This window comes from Pyrgilauda ruficollis, unplaced genomic scaffold (assembly GCF_017590135.1).
Source record: "Pyrgilauda ruficollis isolate IOZ18807 unplaced genomic scaffold, ASM1759013v1 scaffold70, whole genome shotgun sequence".
In the NCBI taxonomy this organism is placed as follows: Eukaryota; Metazoa; Chordata; class Aves; order Passeriformes; family Passeridae; genus Pyrgilauda; species Pyrgilauda ruficollis.
In genome coordinates, this window is record NW_024528822.1 from 1,926,330 (window position 1) to 1,931,450 (window position 5,121).

Here is a 5,121-nt window from a genome sequence, read left to right on the forward strand (position 1 = left end):
TTTAATATTAATCAAATGGTTATGAAAGTACATAACAAACATCTGTGACATACTCACGGCCTAAATAATAAAAATTAAATGGGTGATGAATTCTTGTGAAAATTTAATTTGCAAAAGAAAGAACATTGCATTAATAAGACATAATTATATCATCAAATATTTACCATTATTTGCTGGAATCCATTTTATTTTTATTTTACACAATAAAACTGTGGCTACATAAAGCAGTAGGCTGGGGCCCATCCAAACACTCTTTGTCCCCCAAGGCTGACCAGGAAATATGCTTTTAACTCAGGTTTTGCTGCTTTGTTTCACTGCTTTCCTCTAACAGCTCCAAATGCTGTATTTAGAATCCTGGCATCTCTTTTTTGTTACTCAGTCCACACCAGTAAATTATTTCAAACCACATCTCTATAGAGAATAAACAAAGAGGTTCCAAATTCCTTTGCAGACCTGGGGGAACAACAGTGGCTGTCTGCTGGGTGCTGTCACACAGCAGCCACCTTCACTTCTTCAGGGAACAGTGGTGTTCCCCACCACAGAAGCAGTGAGAAGACAAAATCAAGCTGAGACTGTCAAGCTGATGTCCCCTTCCACCCAACAGCCCGACAGAGAGAGTGACACCATCTGATGGCCATACCCCTGCACTCTGTGTTTATTCCCAGTCATGTGCTATGGTGTATTTCCTGCCTACAGGGCTGCTGGCTGAAAGGATTAGGACCTTTCCTAAGATGCTCCTGCAGAGCTGTAGGATCCTGATGGGATTTCCATGCAAACAAGGCATGCCCTGAGCATCTGGGCAGGGTCTGTGATGCAAGGATAGCCCAGGTTGGAGCATCATCCTTTTGAACAAAAGCTCTAGGTTGCAGGATGGTTGTTTTACTATCAGGTTTTGCAAGGCACAGTCTTTGCCACCCAGTTTTGTGTTGCACTTGTTTTAGACAGCCTTTGCTCAGCTCAGCCAGTGCTGAGAGACTCAGAGGGTTCTTTGGAGTTTTTTAGGTTAATTTGAAAACTTCACTGACTATACACCTGCCAGAATAATTTACACCTCTGAGGATTGGGTTGATTAGAGAATCAGTGTGAATGATTTATTTTATTCATTGAAGGCAGGGCTATGAGTGTGCTGCAACCTGTGACTGAACTGATATTTCGTTTAATTGTTCAGCTGGGTCCCTGGCAAGCATGAGCTGAAGCTGCACAAACTCGCTCAGTAAACATTTCTAGTAGTCTGACCTTCAGCAGTCCTGCTGAGCCACACCAATCCCCTCTTGTCTTCTAGCTGCAAGCTTGTGGTTCAACACTCCCATGTGTGCCCACAGCACATGGGAGCAGCTTTTTGGCTGAGTATGGAGGCAAGAGGCCCTAATGCCTGGTGCTAGTACCAACAAGAGGCTGAGCATGGGACAATGTGCATTACCCCCTGTTTTCAGGGCACTGCTGTTACCCAGGTGCCACCCAGGTGGCAAGCCCATGTCTTTTCTGTCTCTTGGGCAAGAGTGCTCACTGCCCTGGTACCTGGAGAGGTTGACGGGAAGGGAGAACAGCAAGCAAGCAGTGCTGGATAGTGCTGCTGTTATTTATGTTGTTAATGACGAGTGTAATGGAATAGAAAGTACACTGTAAAATCTGTGAGTTCCTCCAGGTGGGGAAGGACAATTTGCAAGCACTTTGTAGGGCTGGAAGTCAAAGTGGTCTTGGCAAATGGGAGAAACTGTCTGAGATCAATAAACTGAAATTCAATACAGGGGAGTGCTCAGCACACACTTAGAAGGAGGGCTCAAACACAGAATGATGCTGTGGAGAAGCACCAGGCTGGCAGCAGCAGAGTAGGGTGGGTCTGAGTGGGTGGCAAGGCAGAAGACAGAGGTATGGAGTGGGGAAGGGGCCAAGTGGGAGGTGCCAGAGGTCATGCCAGATGTGGGTTTGGGGAAATCACCATTTTTCCCTCATCAAGACAGAGCCGGGCAGAGAACAGCATCCTGCTGGTCCAGGGATGATGCAGGTGAGCATGGAACAGAGAGGAGCACAGTGGTAGCCTGGAAGACCTGGCTTACAAGGAGAGATTGAAAGAACTGGTTTGTTCAGGATGGATGACTGGAGGATGAGGGCAGATGTGGTAGCATGTCAAATATCTAAGGATTGCCATTAGACCAAATAATTTTCAGGTAGGCAGAGAAGTTGAGCTCTTTCTGTCAGAGTGAGCTGGGTTACAGCCAGAGAAAAAACATGGTGTAACCAGCAAGTGAGGTGAGCCCTGGCTGAGGGCTGTTCCTGTCACCAAAGATATTTTCAAAAGGTTAAACACACATCAGTCAGGAATATCAGCTAGAAAGAGAGGGAAGGGGAGGGAAAGAGGAGCCGGATGGTCTCTTGAGCCATACATGTCCACAACTGCTATGATTCAGATTGGGGCAGTGCCCAAAATGTGTCTGGTGAATTCCACACGTGCCCAGAGTGACTCTTAATGTTGTCCTAAAATGGTACTTGATTTTAGCAGAGAGGTCATACCTCCTATAAAATGTGATATTTAGGGTATCAACAGCATTTGTATCCCCAAAAGCACAGACCAAATTTTTCATATTTGAAATTATTTTCTACAACCCTACATCAAGCCTGGCTGAGTTTTACACTCAGATCAAAGTTTCTCTACTGGCATGACTACAATGCTGGCAATGCCAAAGCTAATATATAAGACAAATTGGATGATAAGTCACATGAAATATTGTTTCATCTACATCCAGCACTAATACTGTAAGATGTAGAACAGTAACCTCCTTCCTCAAAAATAAAATGAGAAATGCCAAAAAAAAGGTGCCAGGAAGAAAGCAGAAGCAATTCAGCATTGTGCTGGGCATTAGCTTAACTAGGAAATGGGGGTGAGGTTAAGCTGAGTGAAGCTGATGTCCAGAATAGTTCAAGTTAGCCAGTGATATAATAAAGAAAGGCTGCTGTTTCAGGCATGGTCTGGTTAATCATCATGAGGATTAGATACAATAGACTCAAGGATGTTGGAGTAAGAACGCTGCATTTAGACTAGGAAAAACAATGTTTTCAGGTGTTGTAATTTCAGGTTCAGCTAAATTCACTCACCTTTTTTACCTTTCTTTGTAGATGTGCCCTATAGGACCTTCAGCAGCCTGAGCTGTGCTGTGTTGGATAATCTTCGTCTTCTCCCCCTAAAGATGGGTCAGAATATGTTCTGTACATATTCATATGTTCTGTACATTTCACTATTTATTATATATTTAAAGAGTCAGATCTTCTGGTAGGAAAGATAGTTCAAACAGAGAGAAGAGTGCACATCGTGATTGCATGGTGAAAAAAAAAAAAAACCAAAAAAGAAAATCAGGTTTTGCTACCAGTTGTCCTTGCTTGTAGGCCCTCTCTGCCTGCCGCTCGGTGGTAACTCCCTGGCTGGCTCGTGTTTCCTGTCACCCACCATGGTCCCTGTGCTATTTCTTGCTCTGTTTCCCCAGCTGGCTGGGTTGTGCACCAGTGCCTTTTATGGCAGGGCAGGGGAGGCCAGGCCTTCAGCTGTGCCCCCGGCCTCTCGCTGCTGCCCCCAGCCCGCCCGTGCTCCTGGGCAGGCGGTGGGGCGCAAGGAGGGTATATTTAGCTTACCAAGGAGGAGGGCTACAGCATGACATCAGCCTGGCCGGCTCCTTGCAGCCAGGCCACGCTCCACCGCCTGCCCTACACCCTTGGCACCGGTGCCTGGCGCCGCCTCGGTCACCCGCTCCTGCTCTGGCCTGCTGACGCAGGATCCGGCCTAACTGCGAAAACAAATGGCTGGGTGCCCACGTGCCCCGCCGCGCGCAGGGCAAAAGCCAGGGCAAGCCCTGTCACTCACCCGCCGCTGCTTTGGCAGCGCTGGCGGCTAGCAGCATGGGTTGGGAATTTCAGTCCCTGCCTGTCTCCAGTGACAGGCCCCAGTGCCCCTGACACGCTCTGGCTGAGTGCGGCGTTTATCGATAGTTATTCCAGGCTGGGAGCTCAGGGGCTCAGAGTTCTGCAGTCACAAGGAACACACATTCCTCTGGGTTTATCCTTCTGACTTCACTGTGAGCAGTGTGACAGGAATAGTGAGTGATTCCAGCCTCTCTGATGTGGTGAGCTGTGGGCACCCACCTCTTGGTGCGAGGCAGATGAGCCCCAGATTGTTTCAGCTCCCCAGGCTGGAGGTTTTCCCCTCTGTTTGGCAGCCAGGAACAATGTCTGACAGCCAGAATTTTTCCCTGCCTGGAATCAGAGCTTCAGCAGATGTTACGGGTATCTACTGGTCCTTAACTGCAAAAGGGGTCTGGCCCTTCCAAAGGAGCTGAACACAGGCAGTGAAACACACACTTTGTATTTTTGAGATTAATGAGGCTTCATTCACATGTGACACAGATTGCTGGATTTTTGGCAGTGCTGAGCACCTATGACTACTACCACATTCACTCAGAGCATGTTGGCATGCAGAGCTCTGGAAAACTAGGCCATGTTTCTCCAGTGTAAAAGGCTTGTTGATGTGTGGGATATCAAATGTGTAAAATTATTTTCACTCTGCTTCTTAATAACAATAAAAGGATGAGTCATAATTACTTTCTGAGAATATTAAAATTCTAGACATGATGCGTCTTACACCGTACAGTGAATCTCTACAGCACAATGTATTAAATGCTCTCCTTTATTACAGAATAGTGATGTCTAATAACTCCCAAGCTCAAGTTTCACTGCAGTATTCATAATGCACATCCATAATAACATTTTCCCATTTAGCAGTCTGGGGCAGGTGCCACAATGTGTTGTACAGCACGGGTGCAAATAATGAGATAGGGTGATGTCATTGTATAGCATTCCTCCTAAGGAAGCTAAAAATACTCTCTCCCTCTTTCTCACCTTTCATCATCGCCTGCTTCTTCCCACCTGATGCTTTTGCACCTGTTTCCATGGTAACAGCTTCTTTTGTAGCCCAGACCCTCATGCAGATGTTGTCATTGATCCAACACCTTGCGGCAGCTTTGATGGCGCATTGTCTTCTTGTTTCCCACTCTCCTGTCTCTGCTCTCCCCCAGAAAGGATGGGTTGGAGATGCTTCCTCCTGCTCAGGGCCTTTGATCTGAAGGAGGAGAAGGG

The 5,121-nt window shown here is 46.8% G+C and overlaps 1 long non-coding RNA gene across 1 annotated transcript; it reads right to left on the reverse strand.

The window, feature by feature from the left end:
- Positions 1 to 220: 220 nt before the first annotated feature.
- Positions 221 to 3,409, reverse strand: LOC121363296. The gene is made up of 3 exons (XR_005956679.1): positions 3,363 to 3,409; positions 3,094 to 3,179; positions 221 to 2,048 (listed from the first exon to the last, which is right to left on the reverse strand). It is a non-coding gene; the product is annotated as an uncharacterized LOC121363296 (long non-coding RNA).
- Between the last annotated feature and the right edge of the window lie 1,712 nt (positions 3,410 to 5,121).